At 40.4% G+C, this 23,559-nt stretch overlaps 1 protein-coding gene across 1 annotated transcript in view; it reads right to left on the minus strand.

Moving 5' to 3' along the window:
* Positions 1-23,559, minus strand: part of arvcfb (ARVCF delta catenin family member b) — a 190,118-nt gene that overhangs the window by 109,704 nt on the left and 56,855 nt on the right. Inside the window, exon 3 of the mRNA XM_026320689.1 lies at positions 6,815-6,910. The gene's annotated coding sequence lies outside the window, so the exon portion shown is untranslated. The remainder of the gene's footprint in view (positions 1-6,814; positions 6,911-23,559) is intronic.

The following is a 23,559-nucleotide window of genomic DNA, read 5'->3' on the forward strand; positions in this document are numbered from 1 at the left end:
CGGGTCAGACAATAGGAACAAGTGTTTTAAAAACAAAGAAAGTCAACAATTACTGAGTTTCCACGAATGATGAAAAGCAATGACCATGAGCAAACATGACGATGGAATGTGCCTGCTCAGGTGAAAAAAGGGAGGCAAATGTCGCTTTAGATAGGTAGGCAGAGTGGCAGACACATGGTACTGGCATCATTTACCTGTATCACCACCTGCTGCCATGCTAGAGGTTGGCTGGTAGGGGGGTTGGGAGGCAGGTTGGCACGCTCTAGCTGCAAGGTGACGTTGCGACGCTCCTCCTCAAGGGCACGGGTCAGCTGCTCAAAACGTGCCTCCTGCTCTTTCACTGAAGCCAGGATGCTGGCGGCTGAGCGAACATCATAGTCCTCCATGTCCAATGTGGGTCACAGTTGTACAAATCTTTCAAGTCAGGAAGGGAGGGCAGAGAAGGGGGGGAGGGGGCACCAGGTCAATAAAAACACCCCAGGCCCAGCAGGCTGGGCCAGCAGCAACAACAGGCTGACATAAGTCTCAGGTTTTAAGTCAAATACCAGACTTATTTATCGGCATACAGCACAAGCTTTAAATGATTAATGTGAACAAAAGACCAGCATGACACAAAAAAATAGAACAATTAAAATGGTTATCTGGATTACTGGGCAGGTTAGGTCATGGTACAGACAGTCTATTTCAGATTTCAGTCAAATCAGTTTAATTTGTTTTTTTTTTTAACCAATACTCTGAAGAGACAAGTGTAAATTCCTCACAGGGTCACTGCATGAGGAAGTCCATGCTATTAGAAGCCCAGCATAGCAAAGACAATAATGAGGATGCTCTGCTGGGTGCCAATTATGACTTTGCCTTCAGAGGTTTTAGCCTTTATTGTAATTAAGACAGTCCTGGAACCACAGATAAAATTCGATATAGCTTTGCTGGAACATTAGTGCAGCAAAATTAAAAACATGATCTATCAATTCCAAGTACAACAACACAGGGAATGAAGCAGCACGGTTCACACGCACAACAGCAAAGATCCTTCTTTTTTTCTGGACATCAAAAAGGTGGGAAAGAATGACTACACCTCCACGAATGAACAATCATAGCCAGCATGGACGAATGGCAGTGTCACTGGATACAGTCATGCACATAGGCATAATGCATTCAGGCACACAAGCAGTGCTGCAGGCACAATTCCAACACATGCAAGCTTCCCACAGACACCCAGGCCTGGTACAACACACACTGTCTATCATAAACAATCATGATTTCTAGATAACTGTTGCAAGCCACAGTGCATATCACTGTCACACACACCCAGATATCCATAACTGATGGTGGTGTGATATCAAGGGGGATCACAGTACAATAACAAATGGAGCTGCTAATACCAATCGACTGCAATACAGACCTAGTAGATAAGCAGGCTCAGATGTGTTAGAAAATAGACATCCCCCACTCTAACAGAAGCAGAGTGATGAGACAGCAAGAAGAACGGAGAGCTGCGAGAGAAGGGAAAGAAAAACAAAGGGAAGAAAAAAGAGAAAATGCAACAGGTTAAAACAAAGTGAAAAGCAATGAACAGAACGTAGTTCTCAAGTTTGAGTTGTATCTGACTTTGTGGTGAAGCCGAATCTCATGGAAATTATTATATATGCATATTTCAAAATTAACATAGCGACGCAGGTAGATTTATGTCCCAGAGCAGGTTCATTAGGATTTGTCAGTTTACCAAAACATTTCATCTTTGCAACATTTGACAAGCAACACTCTCACACTTGAGTCTGTGGATGGGAAATAACATTGTGGCCCTGGACTGAACTGGACTGGGTTGAAAGACATGTTTTTAAGCAATCAGCCAAAGAAAAACCACATCACTAGACAGAAGCCAACACATTATCCCAAGGTCATCCTAGACTGGTCAGCATCATTTTAAAAGCAAACCAGTGATTAGAAGCTGCCATTTTAAAACAGAAATGTAAGGTGTTGGTTTGGTACCAGAAGGAGAAACACCAAGAAACTGAGTCAGGGAACACACTGTATCACAGTACTTAGGATACTAGTATTTTGTAGCTCACTGTGCTAACTAAACATACAAAGATTGGGACAAGGTAGTTCAGCTCAGCAGGGGCTCTTCAATGCAGATGCAACCATTAGAATCTCAAACAGAGAGGATTATAAAAAAACAGTGTGCCTGCGTGCGTGCGTGCGTGCGTGCGTGCGTGCGTGCGTGCGTGCGTGCGTGCGTGCGTGCGTGCGTGCGTGCGTGCGTGTGTGTGTGTGTGTGTGTGTGTGTGTGTGTGCATAAACTCATAAACATGAATTATTCTTCACTATAGGACCTGGTGAATCTGAGGCCCTTATTCCCTTTGAGGCACACAATCCCTCTTTGATGTTTGTTGCTGATCATTTATTTATCTGCAGTTGAGTTTCATCTGACATGACTTTTCCTTCACTCTTCCTCACATGGAAATATACACCAAGGAACTTTGTGTTTTCAAAGTTAAACCCGAATAAAAAGGTTCCTTCTGTTCCCTTCCTCCTATATGAGAATATGATCTCTAATTACTCTCAACTGTAACTCAGCTCTACCATTTTGAAACACTGTTTTCACTAAAACATGTCTTACTTGTAAGAGTCTATAGTCATCAGCTGTTAATGGAAACAGGGCTACGTAATGCCTGCTTGTAGATATCCTGTCCCTGTCTATTTATTCTTAAGTTATCTAGTACTTGAGATACCTGACAGCAATAATGCACCATAAGCCATGGTGATTGCACATACTTGTTGATGGACTCTAATGATTCACACCCCTAGAGGGTTGGAGGGGGAGCTGGGGTGGGGGGGCAACATAGCTATTGCTTCCTGAGTCATAAAGGGAATGATATGGCAGGCATGTCAGCTACACCCCACAGCTTATCATTAAATGCCAACTTCTGGGCCTACTTAAAATAACCTAGCATCCACAGGGAGGGGCATCTGAAGAGTCCCCCACCCCCATCCACCACCACCATGACAGCCCTGGTTTTTTAAAGCTTTGGTTTAGCAGATGTTTGCTAATGTCTTGGGTCAGAGGGGATAAAAACACAGCCAAGGTCAGCATGTTTAACCCCATCCTCAATTACACATGCCCTAGTAAGTCACAGCTTTATGTGGTGGAAAGATATCACAGTACAACTTCAAGGGCAGGAGTGTCATTTGTGGATATTGTAAGTTTATGAGTGAAAGGGATGGTAACTAATCAAAGAGATGAGATTAAAATAATGGAAAGTGTTTAATTTATTCTATAAAGGAAAGTGGGTTAGATTGGACTACTCTTAAGGCATAAACATCTTTAATTACAGGGAAAACAGGCTCGTATTCCTTGTGTGGATTTGATGAGGCACCTCACTGCATACTCGATTTGTGCTGTTGCAAGGCTTTATCTCAAGGATAAATGCAGCTCAGCACAAACACTCAGCTCTAAAAATAGATCAGTAATAAATATATTCACATACATGGGGCCACAATTTTGAGTGTACATCGGCGGATGACATGCAGCAGTCGCTCACTTCAGGCGTGCTGGAAAATCGGGTAATAAATCACTGGCACCTTATTCATCAGGTCCAGACTCCCTAAAACAAATCTTCCAATGACAAGACCTCTTGCCATTGCACTCCTCTCTGTAGTCAACTAGAAAGCATTTAACTGATGGTATTCTCAAGAACAGGTTAGGAGCGAACTGCTAAAGGTCTGTTTATCTGACACTGTGAGTAAATCACAAAAATAGGGCTGTAAGAGAAAAGAATATCCTATCTAGCTGGGGTGAAACCCTGGTGATTCCCCCATCGCCAAAACAAAATTGTTGTTTTGTGTACATGGTAATATTCCTGACTTGAGCAGTGTGCACACTCCCCTGAATAGAGCAAGCTGGGATTACAACATTTGATTTTTTTGCCCATCCTATTTTTTTCATATCCTCTGGTGCAAAACATAACAGGCTGAGCCAGTTGGATGTGTGTATGTGCAGTGGACTGACATTATACGACAGGATTTACTGCTGATGTCGTAGGCCAGCAGTTTCCTCTCACTGCCATTTGAAATCACCAAAGTCGAGAGTTCCCAGGTGCAGCTTCAGCCACAAGGTCACCCTCCATCTGCGAAGAGAACCACTGTTTCATTCCACTGTTTGTTAAAACCTTGTTATGCTGCCTGTGGGTGAATTTAAGAAGAGTGAATGAGGCTATGTGAGGAAACTCATACTGCATATCTCAGTCATTCAACGTTTGGGGATGCTGTTTGTTCTTTCTTGCCAGGAGTTAGACTGATACCACTCTCATGTCTGTATGTTAAATATGAAGCTAGTGTCTGCAGTCAGTTAGCTTAGCAAATTTAAATTAAACAGCTAGTCTTGGTATAAAATTTACATGTCATATCCTGTTGAATTTATACTAAAAGTGAAGTGTAAAAATGTCAGTTTGTGTTTTATACAGGGGGTAGGTCTCCTGCTTGTATTCCTATACTTATACTATACCTGCCCTAGAAGACACTATCTCAGATGACGGTGCAGTGGGGGAAGACCAAGTGAATTGGTGATTCTGATTGACTGATAACACCTGATCCAGGTAAGGGCGGGTCAGGGTGGCCTTTCGAGGAACATGGGTGGATCAGTGGATTAAACAAACAAGATAAAATGTGCTAATTTATTTCAGAGGTGCTGGCAGGTACCTTCAGAATGAGCTAAGGCCAGCCAGTACTGCCTTTCCTACTGTCGCAGTACTGTCTTTATGCAGTAGATTCGTATGTAGGCAGACATGTGACTTGTATCAGTTGCCCCATCTAATGCTTAGCCAGAAAGCAAATGAGTTTATTGACCAAAATGTTGTCTTATTTTAGGAATTAAAGAAGAGAAATGAGATCTGTAGCTACTGAAAAGGCTGTCTAGAGCCAAAGCAGCATGTGGGGTGTGTCTTGAGGGGTTTGGATTTGGGGTTATTAGGGGGATGTTGGAACAGATTGGGAGGTAAAGGATGAGGATAATTGAGTGTGACCATCAGTGCCTGATATTGAGTTAGAAGCATTCACCTGATTAGGGACTAGGTGGGTGGTGGAGCCCTTCCTCCCACCTCACCGCCAATTTGCCCCTTTCCAGAAGCTGTAATTGCAGCTCAAATTAATTCCTTGTCTAAACCCATCTGATGCACATCTGAGAATGCTGCTCTCAGTGGCACAATTGGGTTCTTAAAGACACCTGCTCCTCCTGCTACTGTGTATGTGCATGTGCATGTCTGGATGTGTGTCTTCAATCTACCTGGTGTTTATAATGCATTCATATAGTGAGAAGACAAATTAGCGACATTAGGGGGTTTTGCTCCACCTTAAACTGTCATTTCAGAACCACTAATTTCAGGTTTTTCATGACAAATTCTCTCCTTGGCCAAGCTGTCCAATATGTAAAGGCTCTTACAGAGAATGAATCACAGTCAAGTGATTCATTATAATGACAATTTGATGTGCTGGGAATTTCTCCTCACCAACAGAAAGGTTTTATGGGTTTTGCAGCTCTTTTAAAGTGCACTCATTTAACAAGCTAACATGTAATGACAGGTTACTGGAAGATGAATGTCATTACTAATAACTTTCTAATACTTTAAGTAGCACCTGACTGACACAGCAAGTGGCCAACATTTTAAAAAGATGCAACAAAACATAAGAAATGCACCGTCACCAGGAATAAGCCTCACTCCAATTCAGGATTCCAGTCGATTTTACACTGAGGAACATTAAAGTGAGTGTTAATGCCGAGACAGGTATTGTTGAGTGATTCCAGGATAAAGAAACCTTAGCGAGGTGCGTGGAGTCCATGGTAGAAGAACAGAAATGCATCTGTTGTTTACCTCCATATTTTATTCCATCATTTGTCTTTGAACTCTCTCACTATGTGGATGTTTTATTTAGGCCAGAAAACACAGGCAAACACGCACACAAAGAATTACATGGACAATATACTTGAAAATGAAAATACGTCTTTGTTAGTGTCTCTGAGAACACAGAACAACTCATTATATATACATATGTACATATATATATATATATATATATATATATATATATATATATATATATATATATATATATATACAACAATATGAAGGTCAAGGTTCAGAATGTTTTAGCATCTTGATACTTATGAGATGAACTGTGAGGCCAAGCAAAAACAGAAAGGTCACTTTGAAGACTCCACTAAGGGAAAGCAACCCACTAAGCTCCGATAGTCATGAACATTCATCAGCATTTCAAACAGCCCTAATAGTCTCTGTGTCCCACTTCTAAAAGAGTGGGCTCTCAAAAAAGTCTCTTTGAGTTTTTAAAGCAACTGCATCAAAGATGGTCCATAATACAGACAAATTGCATTTAAGTGTCACTGGTTGGATCTAACTACAAGTGACAGACATCAAACAGTTACACCATCGGGCCTGTCTCTAGAAACTGGACCAGAACAAACGTCGTCTCCTGTTCAGCTCTAAAACACACTCAAATCTGTGAAGAGAAGCACCATTTTTGACTTGACATCCACCTAAGCTGATTCAACTGTGTGAATTATTGAAATCAGAGCACATTTCTTGGAGGAAAAAAAAAAGATCCTGAATGCATTGAAATAAAAAATCATACAAGGCACCTCAGCGACAAAGTGAAGTGAAGTTCCCTCAGGGAGCGTTAACAAAGAAAGTAAAGTCTTGGATTTGCAAACCAAAAAAACTGTCTGCAAATGTAATTACTGCAATGATGAGCTGAACAAAGTGATTAAAGGAGGCTGGAGGTGTAGCGAGAGAGGCGGCGGTACCTTTGATGTTGGTAAGTGCCGTCAGACCACAAGTAGAGTGAGGACAGTCGTAGCTCTGCTAGAGTCAACACGTTTGTTCAGTCTGCCAGGGGAGATCTATGGATGAAAGACAAGGACATGGAAATTAAGTATACAGTCAACCCGCTGACGGTGCATTGTTTATGTAGGGCTCTTATGTAATGCACAAATATATACAGTACAATCGCAGTGGGCTCTCAACTGCATTCAGATAGTACTGTTATACATAGAACACAATGAATAGCCACCTGTACATTTCATCATCGTTATTCTCATTAACTTAAGTGCTGTATGTCTGACAGTAACATGCAGATAATATATGGGAGTCCTATTCAAAAATCATCCTTCTTAAGATGTATTTCTTCAGACGGCATTTTTCAAGGGGCTGTACACACAAGTTGTGCTCTCATCCAACAAACAACAAAGCGTTCAATTAATATTTTTCAAGACACTTATATTCTCCAAGAAAACGCAGGATAATAATTATAGAAATATGCAATTACATGCAAAAGGGAACACAACTGCTGCTATAGAAAAAAGAAAATGTTCAGGGTAGGAACACCACATAAAGAGCTAGTCTGCTAATCAATATTTCACTAAATATGTGAGGTGGAAGGTTGTCTGGCAAATATCTGATTCTTAATAACGAGGCAACACTTATTCAATACTTTCAACAAACCAATATGTCAGGCTGACCTTAGTATTCATACTGCCTGAGAAACAAAGACATCACAGGCACACGCAAAGAAAAAGACTGGTGTCCAATACAGCAGGGCAAATTAATTTTGATGCTTCGTACCACGGGATAAATCACTGTGCAATACACACCAGCCTGTCCAGAGGCTCTGCCACTTTTGATGGCTGAGGACAGAAAAGCCTGGCAGCAAAACTACTGGATCGACTGCACCCTTGAAGATGTCACTGATGATGAAATCAAACACGCCCTTACGCACGCTTTCTCTCTGGCCAACTTTCATTTTGGGTTTTATAGGATGTAATGGCCCCTAAAACATTGCCTCATGCTTTATTCAAAGTTTCACTTTAGTAAAACATTTACTTTAAAAAATACAATTCCCAAATTGAGTTCATCAGTAGTTCATCTCAAATATTAGCTGTCACACACCAATGCACCTGGAATTCACAGTGACTCTGGATAAAAATGTGAATATCAAACCTTACTTGTCTTTGAACCTGATCATTTTTATCTTCAATTTAAGGGGTTTTGGTTAGACTTTTTTACAGGTTCCTGTGAAAACTAATAGTAAATGACCTGTTCATAATTTTAAACTGCATGAATCCATGCTGCTTTAAACCTTAATGGAAAAGGGGGTTTTGCTCCACCTTAAACTGGAGCAAAACCCTATCGCAAGGATCTCCTGATGTGGCTGCAACTTGAGGCCAAATATGCATCATTGATAAGGCCATTCAATGTTTCATTTACAATGATCAGAAAACACCCACAGTGAGCAAAAAGAAAACTCGATACAAAGTCAACTTTCCTCTCCTGGTTTTAGCTGTCTCTGGGATTAGAATATCTCTTTTCCTCTCCCTGTGTATTCCTGGGTGTATTGACTTCAAGGACAGATAGGCTCTGAGCACTTGGGATTTCTGGTGCAAACATCAAAGGCAAAGTTAAAGCTCAGTCACATTATCACCTCATCTCCCTCTGTCTCTCTGTCCCTGGATTCAAGACCTTACATGGCCCCTGAATGGAGATTATCTCAACACACAGTCACAACTCACAGAAGCCTTGTGATTAATACACATTTCATGCTACTTAGCGTGATGCAAGGTTCTTGTAAGTGAGTATTTCCTTTGGTTTGGCAGGTCAGCAGTACAACAAGCTGCATTCATGATGGGAAGATTAATTGGTCAGAGATGAGAAATTAATGAATGATGCTCCCAGTTCCCTCAACTAACAGCACTTAACCTCCCAGTTGATCAGAGGTCAATAGTAGGAGCCGGATTATTCTAGGTGGCTAAAAAGGTGTTGGTCAATGGCTAATTCTGACACATTCCTCAAGTATTAGAGGTTGTAATCCTTCAAATACCTGTGCTGGTCTGTTGTGAGGAGCAAATGTGAGTAGCAAGACATTTTTGTGAACAGGTTTGTATGTTCAACAAAGTACTTCCGTGGGTAAATAAAGATGTAAAACAAAACAAAACAAAAAAGAATCAGATGATCAGATACTTTCATATTGTCAATATCCACATCCAATCTGATTTATTTACTCAACACACAGTCAGATAGATTTTCTCTCCTCCTGGTTCTGTGGGACATGTTGACAATCTTCAGCACTGGCCCTGGTGCCGCCACCATCATTTGACAGTAATAACTGCAGAAGCCTCATGTAATATTTGTGCTTCATATGAGCACATATCTCACCTGCTGTGCATTATGCAGACAATTGCATATTCTATCACGACTCTCAGAACCCACATCATTTGGATTGTGCACCAGTGTAATTCTGTGATTAATAATAAATGCAGAGTGAGGGTTAGCAAGCTGGCTGACTTACTGAAGGATTGACTGTCTGGAGAATGCTACACTGATCAAGGCCCTTCCTCAGCTGTCAGTGAAATCTCTGCACACTCACACAGATATAAATGACTGAGTGGACAAGCAAACACTGCCTGTGTATATCCGTGCATACATGCTTTGTGTATACACAGCATGTATGAAATGTGAATGCAGTGAGCACCCTGACAAATTACTTGAGCAACAGGGTAAATTAAACCTTAAATGTAAATTTAATCATGTAAGCCTGCTGTGCATGTTGGTGAATCCCCTAAAGTTCTCCAATCAAGGTGACACAACAGACAAAAGAACTAGCACAACTGTTTTCAATCTAGTGCCTCTGTCATTGAGATGCTATTGCTTTCCATTGCTTTCCACAAAACATTACAGACATACCTGATAATTATCTACCAACTCTATGGTTTGGCTTTGGTTAAGTTTAGACAACATTTTTTTTTCTCTGCCAGCCTCCACAGCTGTGTGTTAGAGACATGCAGCCTGAGGTTAATGTTTATATATACCTTAATATGTAGACACTCTGAAACTAAAGCCTAAGAATGGACTATTGTTGGGCCTCAGGTTTACATATGGCTCCTGTCATCCATTCACTCTTGTCTTCTGCTTTGTTTTTCTCTCCTGTCTCCACAATGCACAGCCTAATAGCACAGAAAAAGTTACTGCAGATAGTTTGGAGCACTGTGCAATGACAGAATCCCTGCAAACTCTTCATTTTCTGGTAATTACACGGCTTAAGGCAGAGCCAAGACACACTGTCCTGCAAATGCTCCTCGTCCAGGGTGTGCAGGCTGTGTTTGCAGAGTGCAGCGCCTAATTGGGTATTCCAAAAGAAAATTACATTATACCACCATCATTAGTCCAGACAAACAGGCAGGCTTACATCATATGAAAAAGAGGAGTGCTTTGGGGTTTTGTAACTGTGCATTCATCCTAGGGAGCTGACCTTGCCTGCCACTTTAATTTAAGACCGCAAGAAATTATTTTGCCCTATCAGAACTTGCCACCTCTCAAGATGTAAATAAAGAACAAAGGATTTTTTAAAAAAAGCCCTGGCAAAAAAAGAAAGACCTCCTGCCAAATGAAAGTAAGGGGAAAGTGGGGAAGGAGGAGAAAATGATTTACTTGTTTGTTTCTGTGGACTGTGCACAGTTGTAGGTTTTGTTAAATATTTCAGGAGTCTACTTCGAGAGTTTACACATTTATTACAGGCTTCTTGATGCACCAGTGTTGGAGTTTCACCCAGTAGTTATTAACTATGTGACTGTAATTGATCATGGATTCACCTGAGACAATAACAGAATATATGATAATATTTTCTCTACCAACCTGTGAGAAAATATTAAAAGTGGAGTAAAACTATATGCTATAATGCTGAGTACAGACTTTGATTAGGCTGAACACAATCGACTGTTGCAGTAAGCCATTACCTTCTTACATTCTGAAGCTTTTTGGGAGTTGAAAAAGTTAAACACAGATTGAGGGTCATTCATTTTTCCTTCACTTGTATTGGAGATAATTCTTAAGCTAAATACAAAGGAGATTTTAGTTCAGTTCACAGTAGCCATAGGTAGGTAGTTAGTTAACCTAAACAGGGACATTACCTTGTTTTTGAATGTTACTGATGAAAACAGCTGTAACGTTATCAAATATGAGGCTGCAAATCATTTGACACAAACTAAGTCTTTTAGTTTACCAAATGAATAAGCTTCAGCTAAAACTAATGCACATTTTAATCAAAAGACTTAGAATAAAACAAAATCATAATGTGGTATCAAAATTAGAATGCACATTTTACTTCCAGTTTCTTTTTATTCTTCCTTAGACAAATGACAACATATATTCATATATTTCTTACGCTGTATGTGTTGACACATTTTCTACAAACTAGGAGAGAACGTGTCGAAGTATGTTTAACTTGTAAGAGGCATTTTATGCTGTCATGCTGGTGACATTACTCCACGGTTCATGGCAAGTATAGCAGCGAAGAGCACATCAAGCAAAATGTTTTCTCTCTCATACTGTTTAATGTGATTAGCACATTTCAGCCCTAACCCCATTCTGCCAAAAAAAAAAAAAAAAAAAAAAAGGCAATAACAACGACATACAAAGCTAACTTTCCGGCTCTCTGCCTCTCATCTCAGTAGGTGCTGATGACCTGCTCAGCGCAGACGGGTTAATAAAGCCTCTGGCACAAATCTCTTACCACCTGAACCATTTCAGTTTGCTGCTTGAGTCCACTCGCCTCACTTCTGACACAGACTTATAACTCTGTCAGCTGAGGGTCAAAATATTCAGAATCAGACTTGCTAGCTGAGGTTAGAAGGTACACCTACTTTAATCTCCTGTAGGTTTACATATATATACTATTAGTAGAGGTAATATAATGAAGCAATATAGTGCTGAAAGCTGTTATATTAGTAACTCTGTGTCTGTCCTTTCTTGCTCTGTGCTCTTTACTGTCATCAAAGTCAGGAAATTGTTCATCATAATTTTCCATAGAATTAATATAATATCCTGCTGTTGAAAGTTGAGTAAAAATGGAACCAACCAACCTTAGTGGAAAAACTGCCACCTTTTCCTTTAAAATGATTAATAGCACAACCAAAAATAAAATAATCCTGCCACACTTTGATGAATGGTATGCAACATAAAGCTAATACTTTGACATATCAGATAATCTCTTTGAGCAGAACTGAGTGATAAGATTCATGTGATGATTGATTTAAGTGCAGAGCAAAGGTTTTTGAATTTCTTTTACATGTCTGTGTGTGTGTGTGTGTGTGTGTGTGTGTGTGTGTGTGTGTAAACCCTCCGTCACCAGTCTTATGAAAGATATAGACTCAGCTTCCCTGATGGAAAAACAAAGCCCGGTCAAGAGGAATTTTGCTTTCTTTCTTTCTTTTCTTCTTTTTTTTACATGCTGCTGCTTGGAATAAAAGATCCATACAGGGATTTGGGCATGACGGGTGGTCTCAAGCCTGCACTTGTCAATTATGTAACATATACTGTACCACTGGAGACTGGGGAAACACTCGCCTCACATCAGTATCCACAAAGACAGCATACATCTTTATCTAGGGTATCAGTGAATGAGAACTGGAGGGAAGGGACAGGGCTGAGATGGAGGCAAGTATGTGTGGTTATATGTGTGGGTTGGGTGGTGTCAAAAGCTTGAAGAGATCAAAAGTTGTTTTGAGATGTTATTTGCTGCCTCTGTCTGCAGTGTTGGTGAGGAGAAGTGGCATCACCTGAAGCTAGTCACACTATTATAAATGTGTATGCAAAGAAAGTGCATAAACCCAAAGGTCCAATGTAAATAATGTGAAAGATTTAGCACCATGCAGTGATGAGATTGAATAACCTTCTGTAGAAACATGGTGACACAACATGGCTGCCTCTGTGAAGGGAGACCTGCTTGCTAAGCAGCTTTTAAAAGGCTCTTTCTAAGATTAAGAAAATGAAGTGGATGGTATTTTCTGGTGATTACAAACTAATGACAACACATTTATGAACACTATATTCCAGTCCTGCTAATAGCTCACTTTAAATATTACACATTGAGCCTTTAACGGAAGTCACAAATGATGTTTTGGACAAAATGACACTGTTAAAGAACTTATAATTTATGGTTGTGTCCTAAACACACCCTGATTGGGACCAAAAATCATATATACATACAATTTAAGCTATTAATGTTTATCGCTGTCTAAAACATTCCCCCAATGAAAAAGACTAGAAATTGACTTAAGGTTTGTTTCTTGCCAATAGTCGTGAATTAGAGGTGACCGAGATGCTCCCCACTTTGCTCCCTGTCTTGTTAGTTTTTCTATGAGTCACAGTTCATTACCCAACAATAAATACTTTGTTTATGCCGATTACTGGGTAATTAAGAAGGACATATTGTCAGCTGTAGCAGGCAGATAAAAACTCCAGGGGAGAACAACTGATTAATTGTTGACAATCCTAAGTCTAATTGCAGTTAACTAGTAAAAAAACACAACAACAACACAGCCATTCATGTGAAGTGAGGCTTGAAACTGTGTGTGTGTGTGTGTGTGTGTGTGTGTGTGTGTGTGTGTGTGTGTGTGTGTGTGTGTGTGTGGAGCATGAAGGTCATCACTAGTGCCTTGACACTGACAGTCCCATCTCCTGTCCATGAAGTCTTTATAATTAACTTCTGTTAGTGGTAATTACTTCGCAAAGTATAACATCTACATCCAACAATCTTCACAAAGCCACAATTACTAATCACTCGAAGCCTCTAACATCAACTGAGTGACAGTTTGGCCCTTGAAATGACTTTACTTTGCCTTGGGGCAGGGAGGGCTAAAGCCAAATGTAATTGCCTGAATTTCTCGTAAAATAAAGCTGCTATTTTTAGTAACACAAGTATAAGGTCCAATTTCCTGAACTGGGTACAGAAAGGTGCCTCAATTGGAGCGAAACAAGTCATTGGAAGAGCAGTCACAAAGGGGCCCTTGTCTCTTTCTTTTTTTTTGTGGTTATCTTGAATGATTACCCCAGAAACCTAGAGCACCTTTTAATTCTGCAGAAAAAAAGCACAACTTCCAGATGTAAAGCCACATAGTCATGAATTCAATTATTTGACTTCCACATAATTCAAGTAAATCACTGGAAAAATGACACTTCTCATCCAAGAGAGAGTTCAAAAGGGAAAGGGAGTAACAGAATTCATTTTGACTTATTTTCATTAATTTCAGACCACTTTTGCCACATGCTGTGTGGTGGCCTACATGAATACATACATATGATACATATGTATGTATTTATTTTTAATAAAGAAATAATAAATAATGATTAAAATATAAATAATTAAATTATTTAACGATCATTCATATCTGTAGTTTTGATTTAAACACATGATACTGAGAGTCTTTATCAGTAAGTCAAAATCAGAACAAGCTTCTCTCCCTAGAAGAAAAGTTGTGTTTGCACAATAGGCTCTATTGAGCAGTGTTTCAACTATTAGAGTGAGGATTAAATTACTCAGATTACTTGAAGGTAAAACATTTTCTCTAACAAAAACCTGCAGGCTTTTGGAGCCGAACCTGTTGGACAAACATGGGTAGACCTGTGTAAAAAAAAAAGCATTCTACCTAAACTAAATAAACAAATTTCCTAACATTTCAAGCTAGAAGAAGAACAGAAGCATCAGCAGCAGAATTGTGTCATATGACATTAGATTATTACAGATGTTACATCTGATATGATATTACTATGATATTACAGATTGTGCATGTAGCATTTTAGTGTTGCAGTTGGCTAACGTGGAGCGGGTGCTGACTACAGTCCAGTGGGAGAGTTTAGTACTGTGGCTTACAACATGAAACCAGGGGGTCAGGAGATAATTTAAGCAAGAGTTCAGATTTTTGGAAAACAAGCTTTTCCTCTTTCTTGCTGAGAGGAGAAGATTGATACCAATCCCATGTTAGCATGGTAAATACAGTATGAGGCTACAGTCAGCAGTCTGTTAGCTTAGATTAGTATAAAGACTGGAAACAGGGGGAAACAAATAGTCTGGATCTGTCCAAAAGTAACAAAGTCCATCTGCTAGCACCTCTAAGGCTGGCTGGTACCTCGTCTGTTTGAAAAAAGGATTTAGTAACTGCTCTTCAAATAAATAAAATGAAATAAAAAGTTGAGTACTTCCAGCTGAAATGTAGTGTAGTAGAAATATAGCAGCATAAAATGGAAATACTGCGCAAAGCGTTTCTGGCTGCAAACTGAACTCTTCTGGCTGAAGGCTTTATGAGAAATGCTTTATAAAGTATTCATGTGGACCAACCCCCTCTTCAGCCTGCTACTCTATTATCATCACTTTCACTGTGCACTCCTTTATCTCAGAGCTTCTATGAGACGCCAATGAAGAAGGCTGCGGGTTGGACAGGTGGAAGGTGATGGAGAGAACACGAACTGGGGAGAACAGTAAAGACGTTCTCATTTATATTGTATCGATATCCTATCACAAGTTGCAGGCTGGAGCAGGAAGCTGGAAAGCTGAGGAGAAAGAGCGTGGCTGATGGGAGAGTAACACACACTGTCTCTGAGCTGTCACACTGCAGGACAGGGAGCCTCAATCCATCACCCTGCAGCCTCACACCGTCCTGCCTGCTCTGCTTCACTCAGCTCCTTCACTACTGATGAAAAAATCTCAAACCAAATCCCTGCATCTACACCTTTTTATTTTTTAAGTGTGCTTGCAAAGTCATACCTTCAATCCATCCAACCTAGCTTCAGCTGAATCTAAATGTCACTGCTGTCAAAATAAAAGGTGATGTGGGTTTTCAAAAATACAGATGACTGATTCTGTCTTTGCACAGAGTACTATACAGCTTGGTTTTCACTTCTGAGATCCATTACAAACCTAAAAAAATAATTAGATGGTGACTCAGATGTCTAAGATCAATGTGAACATTTTTGCCTTACCTCCAACTAGAGCAGATTTTAAATGAACAGATCCCACAGACTATGCCAGCTTGGCACTGAGAGGCACCTCAGTGTTGTCCAGTGTTTTATAGCTATAATTTAACATCAAATGTCAGGGCTTTGTACACTGAGAGACAATTAAATCCCTGTTTACCCAAATGAATCATTAACCATTCTGGAAAAAAACACACTTTTCTTTTAAAGAGCTGCTACTGGCCAGTTTGTTTAGAAAAGCCTATTGTTGACAGCATTTACCAGGCTCAGAGTGATGAATCCCAAAAAAATGCCCTTTGTAAAGATTTGCGTCTTTCCTTTGTTGGACTCTCTGGCTGGTGTTTGCAGTTTTATCAGGCTGGATAGAAAGCTGGCCGCTGCTGTGGGGTAAGCATCATGTGACAAACATGCACCAGCACAAACAACCGAGCATTAAAGAGAAGAGAGATCGAGAGGCAAAACAGAAGTCAGTAAGAGATAGAGAGGGGAGGAGGACCACTGTAACTTCTGCTGCCAACATGTGACACTGATGGGAATGACCTGCGGTTACCTCAAGAGCTCAGATAAAAAAAAATGCTACTGTCACCAACAAAAACAAATCAACACAGCAAAAACATGCCAGAAAAAGTCTTTCAGGAAATTTGTCAGAATGGAGGATCGAAAACAAATTACTGTACTTGGATATGATACCAGTACTTTCCAGCTCTTTATGAAGGAGACCACAGGGTTTTGCCTGCAACACTCCTGTCTTAGTGTCTGATTGCAGGGGATTCTGTGAGCAAGGCGCTTGATCTCTACTGGGCAGCTCACAGCTGAGTGTATAAATACATGAAGGTAAAGTGTTTTGTTTCAGAGTAAAAAAAAAAAAAGATGCACTTTCTGCAAATATTTTTTGTAGATAAATCTGGCCAATAAGGAAATTATCTACATTAAAAAAAAACCATAAGAGTAAGGCTCTCCAGTGAGTATTTAAAAACCCACTGACCATTTTCTCCCTCATTTCTAGGTAATGTCCTCCTAATCTGTGCAAGGCCCAGAGAATCTCTCTGCAGTATCTGGGTGATTAAACTGTGCTTCCTCAGCTACCATGGGGTGGAGCAGATGCCAGTTTGAGACTTGCAATTAATATCTCAGGGAAGAGCAAAGACTCATGAAAGTGGGCATGGACCTCCCAGAAAAGAACTACAGAGATGAAACCTACCAACCTGTAGATATCAAGACATACACCGATATACTATATGTCACAGACTGCCAGTAAGAAGTGGGAGAGTGTGAATCAATACTTTCTAACCATCTCACACGCTAGTGTTCACTTTGGTCAGTGTCTGATTTTGTACTCTCCATAAATGCATGTCTTCTTCAGGAGATGATCCTTGGCCTAACTGAGGCAGCTGAGGAATCGGTGAGCACACCTGGTATTTATTAGTGTTTGCCCTAAATGCACTGAGCCACAGTAAATAGCTCACTGCTGTAGTGGAAGCTAAACATACATAAACTCTATTTACCACCTCTCAGATTCAGAAACAGGATACAGGCAGACTCCACGCCTGTTACACTGAGACAAGGTTTGCCCTTCTCAGATTCTTCAACAATTTCTAGGATCACTAATTTTTGCAATGGGGACTAGAAAAGTATAGTTTCAAGACACTAAATCTATTCAAATGTGTGTCTTTAGGATGAGTATACATTGTACCATTAGAGTAGGCTGTCTCTAAGTGAGTACTGCTGTTAACTTCAAAGAAATATATTGCTTCATTTGTGAGCTTGGCTTGTACATTACCATTTGGTTATTATTGGCAGAACTCTGCCAGGGATCACACTGGGTTCACATGTTGGTTGTGTTGGGCTGCACCATGGATCAAACTCTTTTTCTTTATATTTTTTGACATTTATTACTGCAGCTATCTGAGTATCCAGAGCCCTTCAAGTGTCAAAAGCTCCCAGTAAATGACTGCATACATGATAAGGTGGTCATGAATAACTCTACCTACTTTTTAAAACACTTTTCCACAGATGTGTGTAAATGCAGGCCAAGTTGTTTGTATGTGGACCCATAGCAGCACCACTGCTGAAAAAAGTCAAGGTGCACAATGTATTAGCTGCTGTTTCCAGACATCTTTACCTGCTCTGGGTGATGGTTTTAAAGTTAAACTTGAAACTAAAGCAATGTCTCTGTTTTCTTCAAATAACTCAAACATTTCATGCATAAAACTATTAGAAAACAATCAGTAAGTCCAAAAATCTATTGCCACTGATGCCTCTTTAAACAACACCATCTAACTTAGATGATTTTTGATACAAAGATGATTATGATGCTTTCATGTTATTATTAGTGCTACCTGGATGCGCCGCTTAGTTGTACTTTTCAACAGATCAGTATTTTAAAACCTAAACCATTGCTGTGAATATTTGCAAATAATTAATCTGGTACTGTCAGAGACACAACCCACCCAGCCTAATGTGTTCATTTGTTCAGTGCACAGAAGACACTAGGAGAAAGGCATATTGATGAGCTGGCCACAGCAGTGCTGCAGCAGGCTTGCTTGTCCACTGATAACAGGGCCAGCGCTGAAGAGAGAGAATCCCATTACAAATAGCAGCATTAGGCCTGTCAGATTGTGCAGCTGAGGCGCTACATCTCCATTGACCCTGCACTTCCTCAGCTCCCCTCTGGGGTCAGAGCAATGCCCCCTCCTGGGATAAAATGTACCACTGCTCTTTACAAGGGGACGGTGTTGGAGCCCTGGCAACAAACACACACACTCCACAGTGTAAGAATTATGAGAGTCACGCTGCAAGAGGCCAAATTTAATGACATATAATTAAACAAATTAACACATATGCTAACCAAGGTTATCAGGGTCAATCATATGCAAGAAATCTGGCATGAGATGATTTAAACACACATCATGACTTAAAATCCAGTTGCTTGCCTTTTATGTTGCCATGGATAACTGTGTGCATTACACCCACTTTAAACAGATGTTGCCTTATTTCAACGGTGATAAATAAAGGTACTAAAATACTATACACATTCAGAAAGGATGAATCTCTGTCAGACTCGATAATCCTTGTAGTACTTTGGTCTAGACAGGTAAGATGAAAGTCACCATACCCTCCTGGAAATGGTGGGTGGAGTGTGGGTGGGGTGTGAGTGGGGCTCAGAAGTTTGCATTGATGCAATCTCACCGCTAGATTTCACTAAATCTTTCACATTTTACTAAGTTGTACCTCCAACTGTTGTTACTGTGACATGTCAAAAAACAGTGACAGTTACATGTAACTTGTCACATGCTTGACTTTGTTATGAAAGCTTCCTGAGGAAATATTTGGCCTTTCACATGTAAAATTATGCAACACAGCATGTCAGCATACAAAAAAATAAAAGACATTTTACCTCAGTATATGACAGGAAGTTCTCGAGTCTCAGCGTGGAAGGAATGCAAATCACACTAATTCTTCTTCACCACTGATTTGTCCATGCACAGTACATACTACTAATCTGTTTTGTGAAGAACATTTTGGAGTTGTGTGTTTTTGCTGATTGCTGCCTGGATTACGTATGACTTCAGCACTGGACACAAGGGTCCTCATCCTCAGTCCCTCATATGGTTTAGCACTTAAGGTTTGGAAACAATCACTGTTTAACATTAATAGTGAAATAATAAAATAAAATGTGTGTTTTATATTTATTTCAATATTTAAAAACCATACTCTGTAATTACTGTACCTTTAAAACATGTGATGCATAAATTCAGTACAACTGTAAAAAATGGGTACAGGGTTCTTGGAGCATGCATTTTGCATGTGCTTTGGTGAACACTATTGTTATCTGGCATCACATTTATCTCAAATGTATTTCTGTTGCAAATACACAGAACGTAAACATCATTTCTAGGAGATACATTGCACTAATCTAAAGCATTTTTATTACCAGTAATACTCTGCTGTAAAGCTTGTAAAAGACTTCAAGTTCAAATCTGCTCCTACAAAATGACGGTAATCAATGTGTAGTTTTACTTCCTGTTGATTCAGTCTCTCCCATTACAAAAAAATAATTAAGTTGTAATCTTGTGAATGCCTTATTGACAGTGTCTCTGTGGTTAAACACACATAATTTATATATCAGATTGCTCAAGGAATTAAATGAAAAACATTTTAAGACATGAAGCCAAAGAGTAAAATTGGTAAAGTGTTTGATGATTACATTTATCAAAGAAGATGAAGGTGATATGAAGGTGGTATTACAGGTAATAACTACACTGTCAAAGGGGGAAGGGTGGATGACAGTAGTCCAATAAATTGTTCCGTCACGGTGACAGTGAGACTCAATCACACAGTACCAAAGAGATATGTACACAACTTAATCCAAATTAGACCTCCCTCGAAACATGGCCAGTAGCTGGATTTCTGTGTGTGAGTTGGTAAAACTACTGTTATCCTGCACCTGCAGGAGGAAGAAGAGCTGAAAACCCATAGGGGAAGGAAGAGGAGGAGGTGGAGGAGAAAGAAATGAGCCGAGACGTAAGTGGCATTGATTGAACTGCTACCTGTCCACCCTTATTCATAAACAAGGATAACCTGCCACACAGTTGAAGACGATCTGTCTTGATGATAATGAGCAATGCTGGCACACAGCACAACACCTGTACAAAAGACTCTAATAATATCTAATGACACAGAAGCAGAACACAAAAGAGCTGAAAATATAGCTAAAAATCTGAGATTTAAACTTATCAGCTACACTCTTGAGTATTGACAATATGTTATGGAGGCCATTTGCCACATTTGGGTTTGTAAAGTTCTTTTCTAGTGCTGTTGTTCTGCTACAAATGTAAATACACATACAATGTACAGTATTGATTAGAAAAGATGTGTTTCATTGTGGTGCAAATGGAAATGAAATAGCTCTAATGGAGCAGAGATAACACATCATTCTAGTCCCACAGAGAAGACAAACCCAATCACAGGAGCTAAATCATGCTGCAGATAACAGAGATAAAGTTCAAAGTCAGATTTTAAAATGATATCAGCTTTCACCACTGTATCATATTTGTACAATCAAACTTGAACAAATATCTGCTTCATGGTTTTAAAAAACAACAGGCAGACAATAGACTCTGATGTATGAGACTGTATTGTTCTGCACAGCAAATGAGCCAAATGATCCTGACATGGAGTCAATAGCAGATAGCTGTCTGACACAGTAACAGGAATCAAATAGCTTTTTGGGCATAGCAATTACATGTCTAGAGAAATAAGGGGAAACTAAGGACATGGTCATCCAGTTTTAAAATGATGCACAGCATCCCTGTGAAAGGAAGAATGGTCTGTTACTCTGAGGATCTTCAGCTGGTTGATAGTGAGCAGCTGTCGGGTTTCACCAAAACAAAACACAAATTAGGCTCACATCTTAGCAGGGAAAGAGTGAGGGCTTGTTTGCTCAGACAGGAGGCCTCATTCTTATCACTTTGATCAAAATGCTGACAGTTAAATCTGCAAGAGACTTCTCAGTCTGTGCAAATCCCAAATGTAAGTTGATACAAACAAAGAACTCCTAATTAGCGTGAAGATCACAGAGGGCATGTGAAGTGACGGAGGTTGCAGTTCTCCTTCAGCTTCTTAGCATCAGTCATGCAGTGTTGAATCTGGCATTCATAAGTCACAGTTATGCAGACTCCCTCGCTTGTTTTCCACACTCAAGCGTCTTATTTTCGGGGCGTCCTCCAGGGCGCGGCACTGCACAGAGCACTGTGGTGCATGACTTCAGCTATTCTGATTACCCATGCTGATTTGCAGTCTGGTTCACACAGGCTTTATCTCACAGGGAGCTGTGAGGTGAGTTCATGCACCCATGTGATCATCCAGGATGTCCCAGTGAGTCAGACTGCTCCACCTCTCTTACTGCCAAAATAAAAAGAGACTCCTTGGGTCTCCACAATCCATTAAATCACAAATTTAAAATAAGAAACATGAGTCACTTTAATCACAAAACTATGCAAGCACTATCTCACATTTGAGATAGTGGATGATTACTGTAGTAGTCTACATTTACCAAAGCACTGTACTTAATCACAATTTTGTAGTATACTTCAATACTCTATTTCCATTTTCTTCTACTTTATACTTCAACTCCAAAAAATATTAGTACATTTCCCTTGGATCCATTACATTTCTTCTTCGGCTGCTCCCTTCAGGGGTCACCACAGCGAATCATCTGCCTCCATTTAACCCTATCCTCTGTATCCTCCTCACCCACACCAACTATCCTCATGTCCTCCTTCACTACATCCAAGAACCTCCTCTAGGCCTTCCTCTAGGCCTCCTTCCTGGCAACTCTAACCTCAGCATCCTTTTACCAATGTATTCACTGTCCCTCCTCTGAACATGTCCAAACCATCTCAATCTGGCTTCTCTGGCTTTTTCTCCAAAACATCTAACATGAGCTGTCCCTCTGATGTCCTCATTCCTGATCCTATCCATCCTCGTCACTCCCAGAGAGAACCTCAACATCTTCAGCTCTGCTACCTCCAGCTCTGCCTCCTGTCTTTTTCTCAGTGCCACTGTCTCTAAACCAGACAACATTGCTGGTCTCACCACTGTCTTGTCCACCTTTCCTTTCATTCTTGCTGACACTCTTTTGTCACACATCACACCTGACACTTTCCTCCACCCGTTCCAACCTGCTTGCACACATCTCTTCACTTCTTTTCCACACTCACTGTTGCTCTGGACTGTTGACCCTAGGTACTTAAAATCCTCCACCTTCTTCACCTCTACTACCTGTAACCTCACCGTTCTACTTGAGTCACTCTTATTTACACACGTACTCTGTTTTACTGCGGCTAACCTTCATTCCTCTCCTTTCCAGAGCAAACCTCCACCTCTCTAGATTTTCCTCCATCGGCTCCCTGCTCTCACTACAGATGGCAATGTCATCTGCAAACATCATGGTCCACGGAGATTCCTGTCTAACCTCATCTGTCAGCCTGTCCATCACCACAGCAAACAAGAAGGGGCTCAAAGCCAATCCTTGGTGCAGTCCCACCTCCACCTTGACCTCCTCTGTCACCCCTACAGCACACCTCACCACTGTCTTACAGCTCTCATACATGTCCTGCACCACTTGAACATACTTCTCTGCCACTCCAGACTTCCTTATACAAAACCACAGCTCCTCTCTCAGCACCCTGTCATATGCTTTTTCCAAATCTACAAAGACACAATGCAGCTCCTTCTGGCCTTCTCTGTACTTCTCCATCAGCATTCTCAAAGCAAATATTGCATCTACTGTACTCTTTCTTGGCATGAAACCATACTGCTGCTCACAAATGCTCACTTTTTTCCCATAACTTCATTGTGTGACTCATCAGCTTTATTCCTCTGTAGTTTCCACAGCTCTGCACCTTGTTCTTAAAGATGGGCACCAGTACACTTCTCCTCCATTCCTCAGGCATCCTCTCACTCTCCAAGATCTTGTTAAGTAGCCCAGTCCAAAACTCTACTGCCACCTCTCCTAAACACTTCCATACCTCCACAGGTATGTTGTCAGGACCAACTGCCTTTCCACTCTTCATCCTCTTCAACACCTTCCTCACTTCATCCTTACTGATCTTTGCTACTTCCTGCTCCACAACAGTCACCTCTTCTACTCTGTGCTCATTTTCCTCATTCATCAGCTCTTCAAAGTATTCCTTCCATCTTTCCAGCACACACATTTCCATCCCTGTCCTTGATCACCCTAACCTGC

Source organism: Mastacembelus armatus, chromosome 9 (assembly GCF_900324485.2).
Source record: "Mastacembelus armatus chromosome 9, fMasArm1.2, whole genome shotgun sequence".
NCBI classification, from domain to species: domain Eukaryota; kingdom Metazoa; phylum Chordata; class Actinopteri; order Synbranchiformes; family Mastacembelidae; genus Mastacembelus; species Mastacembelus armatus.